Raw genomic sequence first — 14208 nt, forward strand, 5'->3', positions numbered from 1 at the left:
AGACTTCAGCTGTTCTCCAGGACCACATGATTTTATAGTTGCATTTAAAAAGCTTTCAAGGATCACATAATTCATACACAATTCTGTAAGACAGATAAATGAGGAAATTTTTTGGAAACTAATCAGGTTCAGTAACTCACTCAATCTTAAGTGTATAGTAATGTCCTAAATAAAATATTATAAATAAAACATTAGCATTTTTCAGTGATAAACTTGCATAGTAGGATTTAGAAGATAACATTTGAAGCAGAGTGTCTTTTGTTCCTAATTCAGATGCTATGGAATTTTAAATATTATGCTTATTAGCAGAACTTTGGGACTTTTAGGAAAACAGGCTGCATAGATTATGTGAAATTATTAAATTTAAGAGTGGTAATACCTAATTACCTTTATTCTTCTGATATTTACTGTTGTTATCACTGTTCACTTCTGGATTTGACTTTCTATAATCCAAGTGTTCCTTGGTTTCTTCTTGAGTATGGTTAGTTAAATAATTGGCCAAATAATTATTCAGGTAACTAGTGCCTTAAAAAATATGTTGTGCATCTCCACTTAGTAAATTGGCATCAGTAATATTGATTTTGATCAGGGACTTCCAAGGACTGTTTCTCTTGCTTTTCTTTTTCTTTTGTTTTCTTTTTTTAAAGGAGGAGAAGGTTGCATGCAAAGAAGGGATTTTTGAGGGGTGGAGAGAAGCAGAGGGGGAGGGAGAGAGAGACCCTTAAGTAGGCTCCATGCCCATTGAGGAGCCTAACGCCGGGCTTGATCTCAGGATCCTGAGATCATGACCTGAGCTGCAATCAAGAGTCGAATGCTTAACCAGCTAAGCCACCTGCCTCTCTCTGACTTTTCTATTTTTTTTAAAGATTTTATTTATTTATTAGAGAGAGAGAGAGAGCACCAGTGGGAGGAGAGGCAGAAGGAGAGGGAGAAGCAGACTCCCCGCTGAGCAAGGAACGGGACTCGGGACTCCATCCCAGGACCCTGGGATTGTAACCTGAGCTGAAGGCGGACTCTTAATGGACTGAGCCACTCAGGTGCCCTCTCTCTCTGACTTTTCTAATGGGGAGAGTACACTTATCCCTTCATATCACCTACAAGGACTGATATTTCACCTTCTCCTCAACTCTTGGTTTCAGTTTCCCCTCACCTGTACCCTGTATGGATAACACTCCAATCCCATTTTACTCCACATAGGGCAGGGCCAGACTTTGTGGGACCTGAACCTTATACACTTTGAGTATCCTTCTTTAAGAAAAAAGAGCACAAAATTATAAACTTAGACACAAGAACAAATGTTTATTTATAGTGATAAAATAAATCACCTTGAGTTAGAATTGTAAAACACTGATAAATATTACAAACATCCTAAATCGTTTTGGCTTGTATTAGATTGGGTTTCTCAGAAACAGACCTCAAGATTAGGTTTTTCTTGGAAGTGATTTAAATAGGGAATTGCCCCCAGGGAAGAGGATGAAGCCAAGGCTCTGTGGGATTTCAGGCAGAGTCCCCAGAAGATAGATGCCCGGATCTCACAGATATCTTGGCCAGACACTGAGGAATCTGGGTGTCCATACCCAGGCCGGTCAGAAATTGAATTCCCAGACCAGGCTCTTCTGGCTGTCCACATCAAATGGAAGAGATGCACAAAATGGCAAAATAGGATCTGAAGAGATCAGGGCCAGGGTGGGGTTGGGGTTGACATGATCTGCTACGTGGTTCCCTATATTTTAAGCCTTGTTTCTTCTCCACTACCCAAATTGTGTGTGTGTGTGTGTGTGTGTGTGTGTGTAGTATCATGGTACTGCAAAAACGGTATCTCTGTACCAAATGAAATGGCACATTTGTAGGGAGGGATCTTCCTCAAAGCCATTCACAGACTTAGATTTAGTGATGCTTTAACCATTGGTGGAAGTGGCTGGACACCAAATAAATACATCCCCCTAAAACCAAACTAAGTGCATTCCCAACCACACTTTCACCTAGCAGAGGACTGAAAGATAAAGCAATTTCAAATGTACCCTACACAAGGCAAATGTCATGAAGGCAAGAATCTTCATAGACTTCAGTTAAAAGAGCTTATTTGTACAAGTTTTACAAAGCATGTGACCATGTGAATGCTTATCTAGGACCCCCTCCCCACTCCCAGATTTGTAGAAGGGGCATGTGGATATGAGGTGTCCTGAAGCTTAACCTTCACCAACTTCATCCTATATCTATGTATGATTTCATGCTGCTTTTTATGGACCACCCAGGAATTTTTTTTCTAACTTAAACAGTGGAGCCAAAGAGTTTTATTTGGCTGGTGTGAGATTAATGAGAAAACAAAGTGATGAGAAAGATCACACCTCAACACTAGACACTCAGTTCACCCCCTTCCCAGAGACTTCATGAAAATTTTTTTGTTCCCCGGGGCACCTGAGTGGCTCAGTCGTTAAGCGTCTGCCTTCAGCTCAGGTCATGATCCCAGAGTCCTGGGATCGAGCCCCGCATCGGGCTCCCTGCTCTGCGGGAAGCCTGCTTCTCCCTCTCCCGCTCCCCCTGCTTGTGTTCCCTCTCTCGCTGTGTCTCTCTCTGTCAAATAGATAAAATCTTTAAAAAAAAATTTTTTTTTTGTTCCCTTGTAACTGACTATGACCAAAATTCCAGGAATTTTGCTTTGCCTGTTGGCCTCTGTCAACTCAAGTTTATATCTGATACCTAATGTCAGATTGTTTTCTGACCTGATGTTTAAAGCACATCTTTAATCTAGTTATCTATATTATTGTATTATATGACAATCTCTGCTCTCTTGTGATGAAGATGTGACTCAGATCCTGAACTATAAAACATTCTCCCACATCCCTTCTCTTAAGAGAAAGCTCTGAAATGAGTGGGATGACAGGAACCGGAAGTGTCTCCATTACACACGATGACCACAATCTGACATTTGGACCTCTGACTGCTCCTCCAGTAGCTCCCAAATGGCTTCCCATAACTCCCTAACTGGCTATTACTCCTTCTTCAGAACTCAAGTTACTTGCATTTCCCTCCCTAGGATACTTTCCCTAATTCTTTAGATGAAATGAACACCATATACGCTTACACATTACCCATTCTTTGATTGTCTGTTCATGTCTAGGAATTGAGCTCCTTGAAGCCAAGACAGCATTTTATTTAGTTTTATCTCTGTACTCAGCACAGTACCGGACACAAAGTAAGATCTCAAAATGCTTAAGAATTCGCTGATGAATTAATGCAGGGGTTTTCGACTGGTAGTGATTTTACCCTGTAGGAAACATCTGGCAACATCTGAAAACCTTTTTGGTTGTTAGAGATGGGGCTACTGCTGGCATGTAGTGGACGGAGGCCAGAGATGCTGCTAAGTAACCTACAATGCACAGGACAGCACCCCAACAAAGGCTGAAAAACCTTGGGTGAAATAAGTGAGTGAATGTCCTTCACATTCAATAATAAATCAAATGTGGTTTTATGTCATAAGGATCCATATGAAATGCAGCTTTCATATACAGAACTCAAGAATACAATTTGTCTCAGTCTTTTTGTTCCTAAACTTTTCATTTGTTCTTTAAGAAAGAAAGCTCACAGTGATTTCATAATTTTGGAATTTTAGAATATTCAGCATCAATAAAAGTCTTCATAATCATTTAAAGTAAACTGAAGCATAAAGGAGACAGTGGCCATATTTGCCAAAATCCTTTTTATCAACATTATCTAGTGTGTTAGAATTCGGGATGCCAGTATCTGTTGAATAAGACCTTTGTGTCTCATTTTAATAGATACACAAGTAATGCTACCTAAATTCATTTACTACCACACAATCCAGGATCAAACCCTACTCATGAGAAGTGTGCACATTGCATTAAATCTGTTGTCTTGGCCATGTAAACTCGGAAAGTCTCTTCATTTTGACTCCAGTCCATTCCTTCACTTTGGACTTATTTAATATATGCCCCTTGCTAATTGATCTTCTACAGTCTTTAGTAAATCCTTTCAGCTGGTAGGAAGACAAATGCAGAGCTTTTATTCTTGAATTAATGAAAACAATGCCTCCTGACAAAGTTTTCTGGTTAAAATTGCAAATACAGAAAGAAAACACGACACAACATGCATCTAATGTAGCTAAAATTAGCCACCAATTTCAAGTCACATTACAGAATAAATTAATTAGAGTCCAGTGCTTTCCTGTGTACATGTTATCAATTACCCAGCGGTACTTCCACAACTGTTTGTAGTTTAGAAATAATTAAAATTTTAACATTCTTGGAATGCAAAGTGGTTTCCTTTAAAAGAATATGGAAAAAAAAAACAACTCAAGAAATTTTACATAGAGAGGATCATAGAGAAATATATATCAATTTTGTAACCAAGAAAAAAAGATGGCCACGAATATGGTGTCTAGCCTAACAAACATAATGTGTGTGTGTGTGTGTGTGTGTGTGTGTGTGTGCACGCATGTGTGTATTCATCTTCTGTAGCTAATAGATACATACTTAGATGGATCAATCAATCAACAGAGATAAATATAAGTAAAATATATGTGTGTCTATATACAAATAAATATTCTGGAAAATACACACATACTCCATAAGCCCACACATGTAATATATACAGTCTATTCTCCTGGTCATTAAGCTAATTCATGCTCACTGTAAAAATTTTAAAAACACCAAAAAATACAATTCAAAATATAAAACAAAACAAAAAAACAAATGGCACATGAAATTAATCTAACTACTGAGCAAAGAACATTGTTGGCCATTCATTATATGTCATTGCACTTATTTCTGCAGTAAAATGCATACTTGCATTTGTGTTTATTTTGTATAAAAGAAGTATTCTCTATATGCAATTTATTATCCCAACTTTCCACATATTATATTATGAGCAAATTTGTCAATTCATTAATTTTTTAACATGATTTTTAGTAGATACATAATGTTACATACTATGGCTATGTTAACTTTTTTTCACTATCATTGCAAACAGCACTGTAATTATGAATTTACATAAAATTCTTCACATGTAAATTGATTTTGAAATTGAGATTAAAGTTTTTTATCCTGATTTTTATCTGAATGCATTATATACGTTACACCAATGCATAAAATATTATTTAAAAATTGGCATTTAATGACCACATAATATTTCATGATAGGAATGTACAAAAGTTACATTACATTTTTATATATTTGAAAATTTATATTGTTTACAATTCATTAATAATATAATAAGTTAAATATGGAAAATATTATACATGAAGCTCTTCATACTTCTTTGATTATTGTCTTAGGACAGAGTTAAGAAAATGATATTACTGGCCAAAGGTATAATCATGTGTAAGGCTCTTTGTATATGTCAGATAATTTCCCACTAACTAGGATTTTTCTTCACCTTTCAAACATTAGCATTTATCTATACTACTGACAACACTGCATTTAATTCCAAAAATGAACTGACAGTTTGATAGATAAAGTATAATGTTGTGTTTACATTCATTTCTTTGATTACCAATGAGATCTGACCTGTTTTCAACTTTATAAAACAATTTTCCATTTTTTTTGGTTGTGATTGGACCATTCATATGCTAAATTCCTTTTATCAATGGAAAACTTACTCTTAACTATTTCTGAAAATCTTGGGTTTAATTTGATTCTATTAATATCTTAAGGTTTTCTTCCTGTAGTCATTAGAGTGATATTTACTTACCATGTTTTACTATTTCCTTCTCTTTACCCACCTATGGATGAGGAAAACTTTGTTGACACTCAGTGCTTAGCAACAGACAAGGTGATTGGATTACCCTTGACTCAATTCACCGTCAACTGTGCAAGATAACAAAACAGCATCTGAGAAATTTGGGGCAGTATTATTTCTGCTGTATGCAAGCTAAACATCAGCAGAATAGCATCTAGTACTCATCTAGAATGGGTAATAGCATTGTTGCTTCGGGTCCTATCCTGCTTTCTCATCAGAAATTTCAAATATTAGAAGCAGCTAGGGGCGCCTGGGTGGCTCAGTCGTTAAGCGTCTGCCTTCAGCTCAGGTCATGATCCCAGGGTGTTGGGATCGAGTCCCACATCAGGCTCCCCGCTCCGCGGGAAGCCTGCTTCTCCCTCTCCCACTCCCCCTGCTTGTGTTCCTGCTCTCGCTGTGTCTCTCTCTCTGTCAGATAAATAAATAAAATCTTAAAAAAAAAAAAAAAGAAGCAGCTAGACAAACAACATTTAAAAAGTGGCATGGAATTTGTTTATCTCTATAATCATGGTGATGTGCCTGCTTGGGAAATAATTATCAGCATCTTACAAAGTCATTCTGTTGGATTGAATAAATTCCATCAACTCCTTAACATTTTTAAGCAGTATGAATGCGTCCCTGTAGTGGAAGAATTGAAAGTTGCTATCACTATAGGAGTTATAGAGGAAAGCTACCAAACCTCATGGGATTAGAATGTTTCCTAATGCAGAGCTTCTTGAAGGTTGACCATATGTCCCTCAGAGCCCATGACATGTCCGTCACTGGCCTGAGGTGAGAAAAGTATAGAAATTAAGAATAAGCATTTAGAAACTTTTACAGCTATTTGACTTTACCACTTCATTAATATATTTTACAAAATTCTCAATAGACTGGGGAGAAAAACCAACGAGGCCTTCATCTTAAAGAGCTTAAGAAACACTCCACTACCACTGATTTCTTCTAAATCTGAGGGTTTCAACAAACCATCTACCTGTGACCATTAACATTGATCCTCATCTATTGTTTATCCTCTCTGTGGCTACTCCTTTGTTGCTTCAAGTCCTTATTCTGTTGAGGGATGAGGCGCTTTGGATGTGGAAATTCCCCAAATGTAATACTTACAGGGACCAAACTGGAAAATGAAATTGAAAATCTTGTAAAAGATTCACAATTTCATGATGTGCATAAAAATGATATTTTAGAGCAGATATTACAGAAACAAAATCATAGCAAATTAAGATCTGCCATATTTAATCAGTTTAATAAAAAGGAAATATCACAGACAGGGTTAACATGATAGAAAATACAAGTGTTTAAATATGAAAATATTGAGGGAGGGTCTTGGAAACCTGAGGAAACAAAAAATTATGTTGGCAAAAATATGAGTCCTGTTGTTCATGGATGGGGAGACTCAACAGAGTAATGATGTCAATTTCCCTCAAATTATCCCATAAGTTTAATGCAATTCCAATCAAGATTCCAATAAGTTTTTTATTGTACACATAGACAGGTTTATTCTGAAGTTTATATGTTAAGTTTCAGGCCCTAGAATAAAACAATTTTGAATAGAAGAGAATAAAGTGGGAAGAACAACTATGCCTATCAGAATGGCTAAAAATAAATGCTTAGTGACTACAAATGCTGGCAAAAATGCACGGAAACCAGACCACTCCAAAACTGATGGTGGGATGTGGAATGGGGCAGCCACTCTAGCAGGGAATTTGGCAGTTTCTTATAAAGCTAAATATATTATTGCCATATCAACCAGCAGTTCTACCCTTGGGCAGGTACCCCATAGAAATGAAAACTCACCTTCACACGTATACTATATATATACGTCTATAGCAGGCTTCTCGGTAATAACCCCAAACTAGAAACAGCCCAGATGTCCTTTAACAAAATGTGACACATCCATATTATGGAAAAGTACTCAGCAGTAAAAAGGAAAAAGCTAGTGATCCACCTAAATGTATGATTGCATTTATATAACATTCTTGAAATGAAAAGAAAATAATGGGAATAGATTGGTGATTGCCAGGGGGTTAGTGGGAGTTGAGGATGGGTTACGGGTGGGGAGAAGTAGGTGGAGTTATCCAAGGGTGACGTTAGGGGACACTGGCCTCAGAACTGCTCTATGTAATTACCATATAATCTGGTAATTTTCATAGGATACCAAGGTCCTCCTTACACAGAATGCAAAGGGCTTTGGCAGTGTATCTCCTTAATGTTCCGTGGTTCTCTGGAGGAGGAGGTCATCAGAGTGGGCCAGGTGGGGGCCCCGGGGACCAGGGTGGGAGGCAATGCCTGGTGTCCAGCTTCATGCCAACTGTGGACTTCTGAGTAAACTGCAGGGGAGGTCAAGAGCATCTACCTCCCCTCCCTTGGACTGGCAAATCTGTTCTTTTTCAAAGAACAAAGCTTGTTTCAGGGTCAGCTGCCTATCATTTTGTCATTTCAGCTCCATAAGTTTGATAAGCTAGTAAGAAATCCTCCAGGATTCTGGTAATACGTTGGCTTGTCAGCCTTGGTTTTTGGTATTATCCTTTTCCATGGCTTCGAAGGGTTTGTAAGGGGAAACCGGGAGGCCTTTAGTGATAGACTGCTGGCCAATGAATCCCAGAAGTCAAGAAGCTACTCATTGCCTTTCAAATTTACATGATGCCTTTTGATTAGAGAAGATTTTTGGTTTTGGTGCAATAAGTTATACCAATTTTTCCTTATGACCCTTTACATTGTTTTTATGAAAATCACGCTAATGTTGCTATATAGCTTCTAAAACACTAGGACTACACTTATTTTTATATGTAAACATACCTATGTTTCAAATACCGAGCCCGTCTTTATTTCGTTAAGAATTGACATGAAACTCTATTTGAGGCCCCCCTTTTTTTTCAAAATTTGTTTGACTTCTCTGCAATATATGGAGTATTTATTTTCAACTAGTCTATGATGCTAAACTTATCATTTGTTAATTCTTATGTCTGTTTCTGGGCTTAAGTTCCTATGAGCTGTCAATATTTTACTCATACCACACTGCTTTCATTGTTATACTTTGTGATACACGCGATTACTTAGTATCATCCATTTGCATAATTTCCTTGAATATTCTTGTTCATTTACTCTGATAAATAAATTTGAGTTACCTTAGCAAGTTAAAAGAATATTCCCTTCTGGTTTTCATTGGATCATATGAAACCCACACACTGATTTAGAAAGAACCATCATTTTGCAACATTTAGCCCTCATATTCAGGGCAATCCTATATTTCCCCATTTATTCAAGTTTTGTTTTATGACCCTCAGTAAAGTTTTTTGATTTCTTCAGAGCAATATGGTAGTTACTTGTTATGGTTATTCCTAGGAAATTGTATTTTCTTACTATTTTAAATAGAGTCCAAACATATTGTCCAAAAGGTTATGGATTTAAATATGTGATATACATGAGAATACATTTCATTTGCCATTTACGCTGATGACGAGTGAGAGGTCTAAATGGCACTGAAAATATTGCAGTTGGGTAGTTTGAAGAAGTTCCTGACTATAGTGTTGATTTCCAAACAATGGAAGCCGTCAGTCTGTGCACTGAATGAAAATAGTTACCCTTGAGTGCATCGCATAGAACGTTTCTCATTAGTATATATTGTTATTTAAAATGTATTTCTACTTAAACACTTTTGACTCTATTTATGTTTTTATTCAGTGTCCAAAAGGGAGTATATTTATGCTCGTATTGTTGAATCTATACATTATAAAGAAAAAGCATCAAAATTTCCTGGAATCAGGGAGATTCAGTACATAATTGCCTAAGGATGCCACTTTGCAGTTTCTCAATTTATCCCAAGTTTCTTTCCTACTAGCTCATGTGGAGTAGTGGAACCTCAGACTCTAGGGTTTATGAGGCCAAAAAGGAACCTTTGTAGACCAGGCTTTTCAGTGTATTGGCTTTTTGTCTTGGAAATCACAAAGCAGCAGAACTCTGTGCAGGGAGTTACCTATGAGAATATTAATTGTAGATGGCTCCCAAGGAAATAAATTATCAATTGTATCTGAATATCTCAGTTCTTCCTCTAAAATGACAAGAATGTACCTCAAGTTTCAGTATAATCTGATAGGATGCTGTAAATTCAGCTAACACTTGTCAAGAGGCTTGTGGTAACTTTAAAAATCACAGATCTTAATGAAGGCTTTGTCAGGACCCAAGGTAAGTAAATTGGTTTCGAGTATCAAAGAGAATTACATTTCCTTTTGTCCCTGTATAGTCAGGCTAAAAACAAAGGGAGAATTAACTTGGGAAGTTAATTACTTGATACTGAGTTTGAATAAAAATCCTAGCAGTATTGGCCTAAATACTTTTTTTTGGTATCCATTTAAGGACATTAAGCTAATTATCAGCAAAGTGAGAAATGAAATTTAAAATTAGTGTTAAGGGGCACCTGGATGGCATCTGACTCTTGGTTTTGGCTCAGGTCATGATCTCAGGGTTGTGGGATGGAGCCCCGCGTTGGTCTCTGGCCTGGGCGCGGGGTCTGCTTGAGATTCTCTCCCTTCTGCTTCTGCACCTCCACACACTCTCTCTCTCTCTCTCTAAGAAATAAATAAATATCAAAAAAATTAGTGTTAAAATGAATTATTGCATCAAGAAATTACTGCATCAATTGAATTCTTTGTCTTCCAATCAGATTCTCAACTTCAAAACTATTTTAATATAAACGTTAAACAATTTACTTTAAGAGCACCATCCTGAAGGTAAAACTCCAGTGGTTTTTAACATTGTACTTCCCTTCTTCTCCTGCAAGAACAGGCCAGATTTGTCTTGAAGAGGGCACAGGGGCATCAGCTACTCTTCTCACTCTCCTCTACTGCTGCTTTTAGATGTTCTTTCCATATTGCCACAAAGAGGGAGGAAAGAGGAAAGGACTCAGTCTTCCCCCACCCCTCCCCTGGGTTGGTTGTTCTGGCTTCTTGGCCTTGTAAAGAGCTGTCCACACGACCCTTTGTGCTTTATCCATCTGTTGTAGGTTGAATTGTGTACCACCCCCCACCCCCCTGGGAATGTATGTTGAAGTCCTAACCTTCATCACCTCATCATGTGACCTTAATTAAAAATAAGCTTTTAGAGAGGTGATCAAGTTAAAATAAGATCATTTGGGTGGTCCCTAATCCAATATGATGGGTGTCCTTATGAAAAAGGGAAATTTGGACAGAGTGACAGACCTACACAGAGGGTAGATGATGTGAAGACAGGGAGAATGCTCCTGAAAAGCAAAGATGGATATTGGAGTGATGCATCTACAAGCCAAGGAATTATAAAACTTGCCTAACTTTTGGTGGAAGTTAGGAGAGGGGCATGGAGTAGATTCTTTCTCACAGCCCACAAAGCAACCAACCTGTGGACACCTGGATATTGGATTTCTGGCCTCCAGGACCGTGAGAGTATACATTTCTGGTTTTTGAACTACACAATTTGTGGAACTTTTAAGGCAACCCCAGGAGACTAAGACGCCACCCAAAATGCTGGCTTTTTTGCAGAGTAGGTATTTTGAAAGCCGTACAAGAAGTCGTCTGATTGTTTGCTCTGTGGCATGAGCCTTTGGGCCTGAGTGTGACCCCTTCCACCAATTCCTAACCCCCATAGGATAGCTCCCATTTTCTGGGACTCCTTGTCTGGGTGACGGCCCTATTGGTAGGGCACCAGAAAGAAGGCTCAATCCCAATGACATTCCTCAGTCAGTGCTAACTCTTCCCTTGGAAAATTCCTACCACACAAGATGGTGAGAACATCGGTTTCTCCACAGGTAAGCATACATCCAAGCAGGGAATAAAATGCCGATCCTTCATTCTTGAAGCCATTCTTAATCTTGAAAAGTGATTATTTTGAACCACCTTGCCACTGAAAGGGTCAGTGGATTCTTCTTCCTCCCCAGAAGGGTGTGAGGATAGTCTCTACCTGGGAGCACTCCCTTCTCAAAGAGGTGTCAACCTCCTTGTGCTTCTGAGGCCTCCCATCATACGGCCCTGGGTTTGGGAGACTCAGGGTAGTGGCCGGGCCAGGTTTGCTCCTGCATGGGTCCTAGAGCCATCTGTGAGGAGTCTGACCCCAACTTCTGGAAGCCTGACCCCAACTTCTGGAAGCTTTTGAACTTAGAATATGTGGTGTTTAGCTCCATTTGCCCTCAGTTTTAGCCACACTTCCAAAACAATAGGAAAAATGCCACTCAGTACCTTTTTATAAATGGAGGGTGATTCTGCTATGAAATTAAAATATTTTCTTGTTTTCACTCTCTGTCCTTGTCACTCTTGAAAATGCCTTGCCTGTGCCTGAAAATATGGAAGTTTTTTCAGACATCTTAAAAATAATTTGTTATTTGGTTGTTTGATTTGTCATTGAGGTTGAAGAGATCCCTAAAACAGCAAAACATCAAGGAAACTATTTCAATTGCTTTACCTCATTCTGACCCCTAATATCAGTGTGTGTTAAGCATTAGTGCTGTTCTCCCCAGTATTTTTGGATCTCTGTCTTCTGGGTACATGATAATATAGCACCTGCTTGGCCCTTGGAAGTCTATCATGGCCCTGTGACTTGCTTTGGCCAATGAAAGGTGCCATGTCACTTCTGGGTGAAGCTTTAAGAGCCACTATATGATTTGTAAACATTATGTTTTCCTCTCTCTCTGTCATGATGTCTGGAAGTCTCAAGACAGCTCTGTCAGCTTGGGTCCTGGAGGAAGGGCAATGCAGAACTAATTTCCAGCTTATTAACAAAAGCAGGCAGTGAGGCCAAGAAAGAGAGCTGATCTTTGTAGACACTGAAGGATTTTAGTCATTTGTTGCCATGGCATGAACTGGCCTATTCTAGTATAGTTGTCGTCTCTTAGACTAGAGACACCCCCTCTTTTCTATTTTTTTGCCTCTTTCTATTCACTAGGTCAATGATTCTGAATACAATCCATATACCAAAGTTCTCCCTTCTACTCCAGAACGTATAACCAACCATCTAGTCATTTAAATACAAATAGCATCACAATGTCGCCTATCCAAAAACAAATTCTTGATTATGTGCTCCCTAGCATGCTTATCTGCAACAATCTTCATCTGCTGAGTGTACTACCAACTACTCAATTATCTATTTACTCTATCAACAAGTACTGTTGAGTCTGATTTCAAAACTATGCCCAGTTCCCACATACTTCTAACTCCAGCATGGCCATCCCAGTGTAAGCCACCTTGATCTATAACTGGACTTCCGTAATTGCCTCCTGAATACCTCCCTGTTCAAGTCCACCACCTGCTGCTCTATGGCAACTAGTTCAGCCAAACTTTTCTTTAAAATATAAATCAGATCATGTCACTTCCTCCTCCATCTTCCCATGGATTTTCATGAAACTAAGAATAAAATGCAAAGACCTTTCAGCGATGTACAAAGACTAACAGAATATGGCCCTGTCTTCTGCCACGTGTTCTCTTATTCACTGTGTTACAAGAACACTGACCCACACTCTTCTTCCAGCCTGCCAAGTACATTCTGCCTGCCTCAGGGCCTTTGTAGCTCTTATATTCCTTGAACCTAAAACATTCTTTCTCAGATATTCTGTCTTAGTTGAGATCACTTTATTTTGATCTCAATCCAAACATCAACTATTGAAAGAACTTCTCTGAGTATCCAATAGAAATCATCACACTCTTCAACTATCATTTTAGTCCGATTTATTTATTGCACAACCATTACCTGATGTTATATGATATAGTGATTAAAAAAATTTTTTTTCTGGTGTTCCACTTCCACGTAACCTCTATGAGATCATGATCTTTGTCTGCATTATTTACCTTTGTAGCTCCAGTGCCAAGAATGGTACCAGCTCAATCAATAAACACTCAGTAAATGTCTGATTATTGACAGAATAATAAATAAGTGGGCTAATAGAGGGTAAAGAAGATAAATATGACTATTTTCCCTTACCAAGACTCACAATATAATAATAAGCATAGGCAAATAATCAACTATATAACCAGACTATATTTTTAGACATTCAATTAGCACATACTTTTTGTCACATATAATCTTTATTATCCCAAAGATCACGCCTGTTGAAATAATGGCATTAGTCATTTCAGCATAAAACTAAACAGTGGATATGCTTGCTCAGCTTTGCACATCAAATTTTTATTGTCATGAACAGTATCGCACAAACAGATAGTATATGAGAAAATAGTATATGGCTCACTGAATTAATGAAGGGCAAACAGTCCTGTAAATACAGCCTAAGCCATGAAATAGACAAAATAGTCATTTCCCCCGATTCTATAACTCTTTTTTTCTTTAAATTTTTTATTGTTATGTTAATCACCATACTTTACATCATTAGTTTTTGATGTAGTGTTCCATGATTCATTGTTTGTGATCGATTCTATAACTCTTGAAAACAATTTAAGGTTTGATTTTTTTAGTAATATATTTTCTCTAGGGAATATCCCA

The sequence above is a fragment of the Eumetopias jubatus genome, unplaced genomic scaffold, assembly GCF_037043125.1.
Source record: "Eumetopias jubatus isolate StellerSeaLion01/CBP00866 unplaced genomic scaffold, mEumJub1_p1.0 scaffold_9, whole genome shotgun sequence".
In the NCBI taxonomy this organism is placed as follows: Eukaryota; Metazoa; Chordata; class Mammalia; order Carnivora; family Otariidae; genus Eumetopias; species Eumetopias jubatus.